We start from the raw sequence: 13,439 nt of genomic DNA, 5'->3' as shown, positions 1-13,439 counted from the left end.
TGCCATTTAGAATAAGTGGTGCCATATAATTGCATCATTTGATATATATATGTGCATAATAATATTTATTTTATTTAGATAAGATTATTATGAAAAATCCTAATTAATTAATGTAAAATATTGAATGGGTGAAGGTTAAAATTAATTCAATTAATTTGAAACCTATGGGTTCCATTAACGGTCCAATAATAAAATGATTACATGATATCCCAACGGATAAGCATGATTGGAATTTATTGGATTGGATCTAAAATAATTTCAAAATTTTAATAAGGTTGTACAGTCTAACATCGACAATGCCTAGATACTTAAGATAAAATTAATGGTTATTACATTCAATTTTGGTAACATTTATAATCTTCCCAATGAAGCTCTTTTAGTGTTATTAAAAGCCCAAAGATTATTGAAACAATTGTTGAATGGTGTGTGTTTGTGTTATCTGAGAAGACTTTGTCTAAGGAGGTAGGTTTTTAAAGTCTTTGATCCACCCCACATTTCTTGAGAGCTGACTTGGTAGGATACTTTGCATATCATCTTCAAAATTTAGCTTATTATAAATGTCTTGCCCAATATAAGTATTTGTAATGGAAACTAAATTATTGTTGCAATAAACATTAATAATAACCAGTTTAAAGGATCTACATATTTGTGTGTTTGTTGTGTTGATTACATGTTAATATATGTACATTTTAAATTTCAAAAAATGACATCCTTTAATCCTCTAGCTACAATTTTGAGTTAAAAGCCATTTGATGGAAATAACTATGACCTATGGAAAACCAATTTTTATATTGTCCTTGATTTTGAGAGAATAAAATTTATTTCAACAAATTCGAAACCCCAGGGACCCGCTATAATATCCCACATCGGTTGGAAAGGGGAACGAAGCATGGCTTATAAGCATGTAGATACCTTTCCCTTTAAGAGGCCTTTTCCTGTGACCCATCGTTGTACTGGGTCGGGAAGAGCAAAACCGTGTGGGCCGGGCCAAAAGAGGACAATATCTTGATGCGGGTGGTCTGGGCTGTTACAGTGGTATCAAAGCCAGTACCCGGATCGGTGTGCCAGCGAGGCCGCTGGGCCCTAAGGAGGGTGGATTGTAACATCCCACATCGGTTGGAAAGGGGAACAAAGCATGGCTTACAAGCGTGTGGATACCTTTCCCTTTAAGAGGCCTTTTCCTGTGACCCATCGTTGTACTGGGGTCGGGAAGAGCAAAACCGTGCGGGTCGGGCCCAAAGCGGACAATATCTTGATGTGGGTGGTCTGGGCTGTTACACCTGCTATTAATGCTCTAGAGGAAACTAACTGCCAGATTGGCATCGGGCTTGTAGGCGTTACAAAACATTTGGGAAAGTAAATTGATAATCTGGAGTGTGTATCAAAAATAGTTCAGACTCTAGATAGGATTTTAGCTAAAAGTAGCATTACTGCTAGACAGCCAGCTATAGGGACACTAATGAACACTCGTATGACTAGAAAAAGTGTGCAGGACCATTGTCTAAAAATGATAGGACACATCAGTACTGTGAAAGTGATGAGGCTAAGCTGGAACAAGAGATGAAGATTGAAATAATCTTAGAATCTCTACCGAATAGCTACAGTCTGTTCAAAATGAATTATATGATGAACGAATTGATGCTTATTGAAATGATGCACAAGCTTGAGAGTGCTGAAAGTTCTTTCGTGAAGTAAGGAATTGATTATCATGCTGAAAGTTCCTGAAAACCTAAAGGGAAACCTAAGGTGGAAAAAAGAACAAGAAGCAGAAAGGAGCAGGTCCAGCTATCAAACCAGCTGCAATGAAGAAGCCGAAAGGCAATTGTTTCAAATGCGGACAGAAAGGTCACTGGAAAAAGAATTGCCGCAAATCAGGTATGGATAGTCTAAATGTTGTTAAGGCTTGTTTAGTGGACAATTATAATGATAAATGGATCATTAATTCATGAGCCACTAACCATGTTTGTTACTCTTTACAGTGGTTCAAACAAAGCAGCTCCCTCAGTAAAAGACAAAGAAGCTTGAAGTTGGAAAATGGGTAATACGTCTCCTTAAGGGCAATAGAACTAATTGAATTATGTTTTGATCATAAAACTTTATGTTTATCAGACTGTTTGTTTGTTTAGGATTTTAAAAAAAATTTGGTTTCTGTTAGTTGTTTTGTTGAACATGGTTTAACAGTGTAGTTTAATTCCTCAGTTTCTATAAAGAGTAATAATACTTTAATTTGTTCTGGATTACTGATGAATGGTTTATATTATTTAACTCTTTAACTCTTTTATCTTATAGTATTAATGTCATTGAAAATACTGATGATGAGCAACTTCCCTTCTATAAGAAAAGGAAGATTTCAAATGAAACCCATCCGTGACATTTGCCATTGGATCATATTAATTCTAGCAAAATTCATAGTTTGGTTAAAAGTGGAATTTAAAATTCCTTGATATTTGGACCTATACCAGTATATGAATAATATTTATAAGGTAAAATGACAAAGAAGCCCTTTAAGGCCAAAGGGAATCATGCCACTATACAATTGGAATTGGTACATACTAATGCATGTGGACCAATAAGCACTTAAGCCAGAGGCAGGTATAAGTATTTCATCACATTTATTGATGACTACTCAAGATATGGTTATTTTCACCTAAGGATAAATTTCGAGAGTATAAGACTGAGTAGAAAAGCAATTGGGTATTCATATCAAGCAGCTTCAGTCTGACCAAGGATAAAAATACTTGTCTGAAGAGTTCAAGTCTTACTTGGCTGAAGATAGGGTAATTTCTCAATTATCATATCCTAGAACACCCTAGCAAAATAGAGTATCTGAAAGGAGAAATAGAACCCTTTTAGATATGATGAGATCGATGCTAATTATCATTATTACCATAATTGTTTTGGGGATATGCCTTAGAAACAACTATATACATACTAAACTTAGTTCTATCTAAATCTGTTTCAAAAACACCCACAAAATTATGGAAAGGGCACAAATCCAGCTTAAAGCATATTTGAATTTGGGGTCTCCAGCACACATCTTGGTACAGAACCAATAAAAGTTGGAATCTCGTACAGAAATGTGTATATTTATTGGCTACTCTAAGGGAACGAGAGGCAGAATATTTTATGATCCAAAGGAAAAGAAAGTGATAGTGACTACTCATGCCACTTTCTTAGAAGAGGATTATATGATCAATTTTAAACCTATGAATGAAGTGGTTCTTAAAGAGCTTGACTCAGTTCGAGATCCACCAGAAACTCATAGCTTTCACCCCTATTTTTTATTGATGTTCAAAGAATGTACAAAATGTACAAAATGTACCCGAAGGTGAATAAATATAGGAAATAACTCAATATCAAATTCAAGAAGCTCAAGAATAAGAACAAATGCAGAGATTGGTGATCCATCTAAACCACAAAACTTAGATCCTCCTATACATGCACAACAACCAATGTAACAAACTTGTAGTGGGAGAATGATATGTAAACCTTCAAGGCATGCCTTGTTAGGAGAGACTTATCAAGTCATTTTAGATAATCCTAATGACGACCTTACCAAGACGGAGAGGCATTAGAGGACGTTGATGTGCAAGAGTGGAAAAAGGGAATGGACCATGAGATGGAATCTATGGGTTCAAACTCAGTATGGTTTCTTGTAGAAGCTCCTAGAAGGATAAAACCTATTGGGTGGAAATAGATCTATAAGAGAAAAAGAGGACCAGATGGGAACATTGAAACCTTCAAAGCTAGATTGGTGAAAAAGTTTATACCCAGAAAAAGGGCATAGAGTATGATGAAACTTTTTTCGCCAATAGCCATGCTTAAATCTGTTCGGATTCTCTTAGCTGTAGTAGCAGCTCTCACTTATAAGATTTGACAAATAGATGTCAAAACAACTTTTCTAAATGGGGAGTTGGAAGAGGACATCTATTTGCAACAACCGAAGGTGTTCATAGAAAAAGGTCAAGAACAAATGGTTTGCAAGTTGCATAGGTCTACTTATGGACTTAAGCAAGCATCCAAGTCATGGAACATCAGGTTTAATCAAGTTATCGAATCATAAGGTTTTCAGAAATGCCCTGATGAACAATGTGTGTATAAAAAGATTTAAGGTATAGCAATAGTCTTTTTGGTTCTTTACATAGATGACATTCTGTTAATTGGAAACAGTCTGAAAGTGTTGTCAGATGTAAAGTATTACCTAAAATAGCAGTTTGATATGAAGGACTTACGTGAAGTTAACTAGATTCTAGGAATCAAACTTTTATGAGATCGAAAGAATAAGGTGTTAACTCTATTACATTGACAAAATAGTGACTAGGTTCGGAATGGAAAATTCCAAAATGGGACTTCTGCCCTTCAGACATAGAATTCATCTTTCTGAGGAGCAATCACGATGGTTCGATTGTTGGTAAGCTCATGTATGCCATGTTATATACTAGGCCAGATGTCTACTATGCAGTGGGAGTCATAAGCTAGTACTAATCAGATTCCAGAATAGAACACTAGACTATAGTGAAGCATATACTTACTGGAATAACAGTGGGGCCATAGAAAAATCCAAAGAACCTAAGTCTCATAAAAAGCAGAAACACATATTAAGAAAATATCACTTGATCCATGATTTCATTAATAGAGGTGATATAGTAGTTACTAAAATAGCATCTGAGGATCAGACCCTTTTACTAAAACTCTTCCCGAACATATATTTGAAAAGTATGTAAATGTATGGTCTTAAAAGGAACCTAGGCTTACTTTAGAGTAAGTGCGATTTAGTTACATTTATGCTCTAGGAGCAAGACTAATTGTAATTTTATTTTCTAATTTAATGTCTAAATTTCTTCAATTCTTATGCATGCTTTGTTTTACGTATAAGGTACAGATTAATTATGTAGTATATGATCATATGGATACGTCCATAGAAGATATGGTCATAAGTTCTCATAATTAATGAATTATCTCACATTTAATAAATAAAGTTGGGCGCTTTATTTAGACTGTAATATTCTGTTAAATAATTTGTCTTGGTTATTATAGAATACTAGAATAAATTATGTTGTATTCATTCTGAGAGGATCATGGGAGATTTAATTAAAGATAATATTCTGTGAAAAGGAATTAAATCTCAGGTAATATTAGTTATGTTATTTTTTTTAATCCTAAATATATTATATATAAGTAGTTAAGTGATTATTGTTCTTTGAGTTATCAATAAGTGAGGTCTATTTTAAAAGGCCAATATCTTGATAATTTAGGAATAATGATTATTTGATTACTAGAGTTTATGAAATATACAAAATAGAATTTGTATGAAATGTCCTCTTGATATGTTTCAGTACTAGGAAATAAGAAGTCACTGGCTAGTGTAATGGATGTAAAGAAATTGATAAATCAAGAGAATAAATAATTAGTTGATGCACAGAAAAATTATCAATTAATTATTGACATTTTACAAAAGAAAAATATATTTAATATATACATTATTAATTTTGAAGTTCACATCTGGGTTTTAGTGAAGTAACACTGGATAAGATCAAGGTCCCAGACTTGCTCCCAAGTAAGTGAGAGATTGCTAGATTTATACTCCATAAGCAATCTAAACCGTTGATCAAAAACCTTAATTAATAATGGACATTGGATGCCTAAGCTAGCTAATAAAATGACAGAACCCATTAACTAATTGTTTAGAGACAAGTGTCACCCATTTGTTAGGTCTAAGGCAATTAAGAAACCCTGAAAGTTTATGAAATATACAAAATGGAATTAGTACGAAATATCCTTTTGATATATCTCGGTACTAAAAAATAAGAATTCACTGGCCAGTGCAATGGATCTGTTAGAGAAACTGATAAATAAAGAGAATAAATAATTAGTTGATGCACAGAAAAATTATCAATTAATTATTCATATTTTACAAAAGAAAAATACATTTAATATATACATCATTAATCTTAGAATTCACATCTGGGCTTTTAGTGGAGCAACACCGGATAAGATCACGATCCGAGACTTGTTCCTAAGCAAATGATGATCCTAGACTTGCTCATAAGTAATTGGGAGATTGGTGGATTTATACTCTAAAAGCAATCTAAACCATTAATCAAGATCCTTAATTAATGGTTGTTGGATCCCCAAGCTAGCTACAGAAGTGATAGAGCCCATTAACTAATTGTTTAGAGACAAGTGTGGCCCCTCTGTTGGGCCCAAGGCAATTAAGAACCTTGAGAGGCTAAGATTTGGAGTCCATAAGTAAACTGCTTTCTAAAGAGCCTCCATATAGAGTTTCTGCAATTTTAGTTTCCAAATACCAAATACTTCAGTGGTAAACCAAAACAGAAAAATAAAACCTTTAAGTCTTCTTGTTTCTAGTAATAAGGTGTGCCCACATACAATTTTGTTGTAACTAGAATAGATTGGAAGGTTCTGCATAAAAGGTTAGTAAAATTTTATGAATAATGACACTAATTTATCACGTGTTTTAGTCAAAGGTTAGTAAAATTTAATGGATAATGACACTAATTTATCACATCTTTTATTCAATCTTGATCAGGCTTCCATTGTATGCATGATTCCAACATGTGTGTGTGTGTGTTTGTGTTCAGTACTATCATTAATTAATGTAACATATTTCACTTTTTTTATATCATCATATATAGAGAAAAAGGAGACACACAAAGTTGTGAATTTTATCTCAATATTGATGTCGAAGTCTCTTGAGAACCACATATTGCAAATTAAAAAACGAAGTTCAAGAAAATTTTCTCAGGTATATCCTTATATACCACATTCCTAGGCTGATTAATTAGCTAGCTTATGCATTTTGAAATTCTCAATCGGTAACAACTGGTACATCATGTTAATCATACTACTAGTCATTAATTAATTAAAATTATTATACAAGTTTATAAATGCTTAATTTAGTATGAAAAAATCATTAAAAATTTATTATACGAGTTAGTTTACCTATAAGTGGAACTTATAATGCTATCATTATAAAAAAAAAAAAAATTATAATTTAGCTCTGTGCTTTTATATATATATGTATAAAACTAATCTCTTGAGAAATAATTTTCAATTTATCTTGAAGAACATGTTGATATGAATGTCCAAATTAAATCACTTCTTAAATATAGGAGCCATATCTTACCATATCAAATCCTTCTATATATTAATATTATTAATTTATTTTCACAAGAAGTTATAAATTCTTTCTATATGTAGAATTTCAACTCTTACAAAAAGATAAAATACTTTAAAGCATATGAGCCATGACTTCTTAATGAAATCCAAAACCAAGTACAATGGAAAACGTAGGAAGAATTTTCCAACCAATGAGAGATTCAAATTAGTTCACTCTTCTTATTCCTTAATTTTATTTCTATATGCAGCACTTAGCTGGTCCTGCCATCAATACAAAGCCATTGACCAATGAAGAGTGAAGTGCAATTGAAGCTGGGGTTGATTAAATCAAATAAGGCAGTAGTTAAATTGGACGTCTATGCAACCTCAAGACATGTGTCTCCACTTTGTACACCTTACACGGAATCACATTGCACAGTGGGTTTCGGATCCAGGATTCCTAATGCTTTATTTCAACATACCAAAATATAAACAAAAAGAAAACATAATTTCAATACTTAAATATATATTTTATGCATCAAATTAATTTATATATATGGGAGACTGAAGCTTTACAATGTGTATTATATATATTAATGCCATGAAAATAATTTCTATTTAGATTATAATAGATATATATATATATAAATATATATATATATATTTGTCTTCCTATGCATTGCTATATATATCTATCTTCCTATATGCATTTCTATTCTATAATACAAACTTACATCCAAAAATTCAATTTTCAATTTCAAAGAAAATGAAGAGAAGAGAAAGCATCAAAAGGAAGTTGAGAAGCATGCTAATTATGCAGTTGTGTTGGCCATGTCTTCCTCTTTCTGTATTTCTTTTCTTTCTTATTAATCTAGATAATGTTGTGATTCTTTGATCATGAAAAACACACAAAACCAACACAAAAACAAAGAGAGACAAAAAGCATGAAAATTGAGAAGAAAAAGATGTGTTATTTACTATGAAATTTATACACAAAAAAAACTTTTCTAAAACTCTCTCTCAAAACCTGTGTTGTCTCTAATGTGTGTTATCATACAAGATTGAAATTGAGCATCTATTTATAATGCTCTCTAGGGTTGAAAACGTAATGGGCCGGGCTTTAAGAGAAAAAGGTTGGACCCCCACAATTCTCCCCCTCCAGCCACATTTCAAAAACTTGATGGTCACCCAGCATCTAAACCAGCTAGGTCTCTGCACAGCTTCAACTTCTCTGGCATGACAACCTTTGTAAATATATCTTCTGCTTTCTCCTTTGTGTGAATTTTCACCAATCTGAACAATTTATGCTCAGTCACATCACGTATCTAGTGATAGCAGATATCAATATGCTTTGTCCGAGAATGATACATTGAGTCCTTGCTCAAATCCATAGCACTCTCGATGTAACAATGTATCTCGTAGTCCTTCTGCTTGATGCACAATTCATGGAGTAAACATTTTAACCACAATCATCTCCTTACCGGCTTCCGCTTCGACAATGTACTCTACTTCTGTCATAGATAAAGCTATACACTTTTGCAATCTTGACTGCCATGACACAGCTACTCCAGCAAAAGTGTAAATATAACCTGAAGTAGATTTCCTACTATCATGGTCTCCAACCATATCTGCATCTGTATAGCCTTGTAAAACTTGGATCACCTCCCCCGTAACATAAGCATACTTTGGATGTATCCTTAAGATATCTAAGAATCCACTTGGCTACTTCCCAGCATTCCTTTCCAGGATTTGAAAGAAATCTTGTCACTGTACCAATTGCATGAGCAATGTCTGATCTAGTACACACCATTGCATACATTAGACTTTCCACAGCTAAAGAATAAGGCTCTGAAGCCATCTCCTCTATCTCAACTTTGGATGAAAGGCACGATCTCTTGCTCAACTTGAAATGGTTTGCTAATGGAATGCTAACTGGTTTAGCCTTATCCATGTCGAATCTCTTTATCACTCATTCGACATATTTCTCTTAAGATAGTCATAACTTGTGATTCTTCCTAGCTCGGGCTATTTGCATTCTTAAAATATGTTGAGTTGGTCCCAAATCCTTCATATCAAATGACTTGGAAAGTTCCTTCTTCAACTGACTAATTTTCATTGCATTTTGTCCAAAGATCAACATGTCATCAACATATAGCAAAAGTGCAATGAAATTTCCATCTGAAAATCTCTGAATATAAACACACTGGTCTGTATCAGTCTTCTTGTATCCTTGACTCACCATAAAAGAGTCAAACTTCTTATATCATTGCCTAGCTGCTTGCTTGAGGCCATACAAGCTCTTCTTTAGCTTGCAAACCATCATGTAGATCACCATGAAGGAATGTTGTTTTCATATCCATCTGCTCAAACTCTAGGTCTAAACAGGCTACTAAACCGAGAATAACTCATATCGAAGTCATCTTCACCATTGGTAAGAAAATCTCATCAAAATCAATTTCTTTCTTCTGAAGGAAATCTTTGATGACCAATCAAGCTTTGTGCTTCACCATACGTCCGTTGCCATCTTTCTTGAGCTTGAATTCCCATTTGTTCTTTAGTGCCTTCTTTCCCTTTGGAAGCTTAACCAATTCATAGGTATGGTTCTTCTACAAAGATTCAATCTCATCTTGCATTGCATGCAGCCATTTATCTTTGTCTCAATGACAATTAGCTTCCTAGAAATTCTCTGGCTCCCCCTCTTCAGTAAGCTGAATATATTGAGATTCTAGATATCTTTTTGATGGAATACGGCCTCATTCAGATCTTCAAAGAGATATACCATCATTTGACCGCTATGATGGTCCTGTAGCTTCTGGTGTTTGAGCATCTCCTTATTCAATATCCTCTTCTCTCTCTTGTTCTGCTTCAGGTAATTCTCTATGCACCTCGTCATCATCTGTGGAGGGTTGTTCTGGTGCTGGATCAGAAATAAAATCATGGGTACTGGTACTGGAAGACTTCATTGGCTTCTCAATGTCTTCTATAGTCTGGTTTTCTTGGAATACTACATCCCTGCTTCTAATAACCTTCTTTGCTTTTAGATCCCATAATCTATATCCGAATTCTTTATCTCTATATCGAATAAAGATGCATGGAGTAGTTCTTGCGTCAAGCTTCTGTCTAAGCTCCTTGGATACATGTACAAAGGCTAAACATCCAAATACTCTTAAATGAAAGTATGAGGGATTCTTACCAGACCACATTTTCTCCAGAATTTCAAAGTTCAGTGGTACCAATGGCGATCTGTTAAACAAATAGCAGGTGGCACGAACAGTTTCTCCCCAAAATGACTTTGTCAGCTTAGCCAGACTGATCATACTTCTGACCTGCTCCATAATCATCCAATTCATTCTCTTGGCTGCACCACTATGTTGTGGGGTGCAAGGGACCATCTTCTCATGCTAAATGCCTTATCCTCTACAGTAGGCATCAAACTCTCAGAAAGTATACTCACCTTCATTGTCTAAGTGAAGACATTTCAGCTTCTTTTCTGTCTCATGCTCTACCATGGCATGGAACTCTTTAAAGTGATATAAAACTTGATCCTTTATCTTCAGAAAATAAACTCACACCTTCCGGGAAGCATTATCTATAAAGGTTAGGAAATATATGTTGCCATCTAGAGATTCCTCTTCCAAAGGTCCAAAAACATCAAAGTGCACCAGGCTAAGGAATTCTAATCTTGTTGTTAAAGAAGATTTAAATGAGACTCTGTGTTGCTTACCATACAAACAATTATTACAAGGATCCAACACAACATCCTTGGAAATAATGATAAGCTTCTTATTCGTCAAGGTAGACAATCATTTCCAACTCATGTGACCGAGTCTCTGGTGCCATAGATTTTGAGATATTTCTCCTTCTGTAATATTGAGGCTATCTGCACAAATCTTCACATGAGTCTTGTAAAGTGTTCCACAAATATATCCTCGAGCGACAACCATAGCACCTTTTATCATTTTCCACATGCTATTGCAAAAATGGTTGCCAAAGCCTTCCTTATTAAAGGCTATTCCTGATAGCAAATTGAGTCGAAGGTCTAAAACATGTCGGACATCCTTCAAAGTAATTATATGTCCAACGTTGGTAAATCCGAATATCACCAATTCCAGCAATCTTAGCGAAGCTATTATTTCCCATCTTCACTATGCCAAAGTCTCCTGCTTTATATGTTTTGAAAAACTCTACATGCAGAGTAACGTGGTAGGATGTTTCAGTCTCAACTATCCACTCAACTAGGAATGTCAACGAGGTGGGGCGGGGCCAATTTTTAAAATCTCATCCCCATGGTTTTCCCCATTTCTTTAGATGTAGGTGGGGATGGGGATTCTCTAATCGGGGACGGGACGGGCCGATTTTTTTCCTTTTTTTATAACAGATTTATTTTTTTGAAAAAGTTATATAGAAGAATTTTTTTCATAAATTATTTACTCATAAAACTAAAAGCATCACCACTTTACTTCACCAAATAAAAAATGAAAAAGAAAAATCTCATTTATGTAATGGTAAAGCATTAACATTTACAAATTGTTGGAATTTTTTAACATTCAAAATGGATTTTCTTAACTTACAAATTTCTATGTTTATTATGTTGAATTTAAAGTTAGATTTCCGTTCGCACATGTAGTAGTACATATGAATTTGGTGAAGAAATTTCACATGTCTCCCATGAAATCTAATTCTTCACCACACTGTAGCACAAATAAATATTATCATAATTTGCACACAGTTTCGATTCTCGAAAACATCAAAAAATTGGGCTTAACGTGGCAGCAAAAGAGCTGTCCCAAATGAAAGAAAAAATAAAAGATTCAAGCATTGTTCACTAAGCAGTATTGAACATTCTGAACCAAATTCCCAAAATGCAAATTGACCAATTTATTCTTATAAAAATAAGTGATCATAAAAGAACCATACGATTTATGAATTCAAAAAGAAAATGAAGGACTGACCTTTTGAAGATATAAAGGTGCGGCAGTTCTTGAAAACCTACTAAATCATCAGACAATGAAAGTGCGGCAACTGTGAGGTGAAGGTGAAGGTGAAGGTGCGGCAGCAGCTCAGCTGTGAGGTGAGGTGAAGGTGTGGCAACAGTGAGGGAGAAGGTGATGATGGCTCACGCATAGGCACGGCAAGAAAAAAAGGAAAGGAAAGGAGTTGTTTATCTTAGGGTTACATTATTTTTAACATAAAATAAATTATATAAATAAATATATATATTGGGCCGGGTTTTCATTCCCCGGGCCCAGCCAGGCCCCGATCTTGGTTTTGATATATTGCCTCGTCCCCACCCCGCAACCCCGATTTTTCGGAGAAAAACCACCCCATTAAGGACAATGCACTACGGGTTTCGAGGCGTGCGGGTCAAATTGCCATTCCTACACTCAATTTCCTGGGTTGAAATGTGAATGCATGATTCTTCATGTGTGGAACAATATGCCACTTTTCCTCTGACAGTGACCAAAGTTTCACCATCCTTCTTCGGTTAATTACTTTTCTGCCCCTCCTCTCATAACATCTTCCTGCAGTACTTCTTCAAGTATCCTTCTCGGCCACAATAATGACATTTATATATTAGCCTTCTTCCATCTGTGGATCTGCCTCTGCTCTGGCTCCTGTCTCTCCCCCTGTCATGAGTACCTTCTTGCTGTCTCCCCTGTTTCTCTGTGATAAGGCATGTGTTTGATCATTGCCATTGTCCTTCCCCCTGGCCTCCTCATTAAATAGAGCATCCGTCACCATAGCGATAGTAAGTTTACCGTTAAGGGCCGAATTGTTGAGAGAGACTACTAGTGTCTCCCAGCTGTCTGGAAGAGAGCTAAGAAGTAAAAGTGCATGTTCCTCATCCTTTAATTGTAACTCCACCGTAGACAATTGGTTTATCAATGTCTAAAACATATTGGTGTGCTCAACTACAGAAGTTCCATTCTTCAACTTCAAATTCACCAAATGCCCCATCAATAAAGCTTTATTCCAAGCAGTGGTGGCTTGGTACATGTCCTCCAACTTCTTCTAGAGAGTGTTTACATTTGTCTCTTGCGCAACATGATGGAAGACATTGTGGTCGATCCATTATCGGATTTAGCCGATTGTTTTCATGTTCATCTTCTTCCATTCTACTTCTTTGGTGGGATTGGGATTTCTTCCTTCGGCATCTAAGAGGTCAAATAAGTCCTTGCAATTTAGAAGATATAACTCCCAAATATAACTCATCCATTGACATTTTGTTTTGCAAAAACTAGAGTTGAATTTGGCAAAATGGAGTCCACCAATGTGTCCAGAATGGTCAAAAACATTAGGTTTGACTCTTCTTAGCTCAA

The sequence above is a fragment of the Ziziphus jujuba genome, chromosome 1 (assembly GCF_031755915.1).
Source record: "Ziziphus jujuba cultivar Dongzao chromosome 1, ASM3175591v1".
Taxonomy (NCBI): Eukaryota; Viridiplantae; Streptophyta; class Magnoliopsida; order Rosales; family Rhamnaceae; genus Ziziphus; species Ziziphus jujuba.
The sequence above is the reverse complement of the archived record's forward strand: the minus strand, read 5'-3'. Positions refer to the sequence as shown.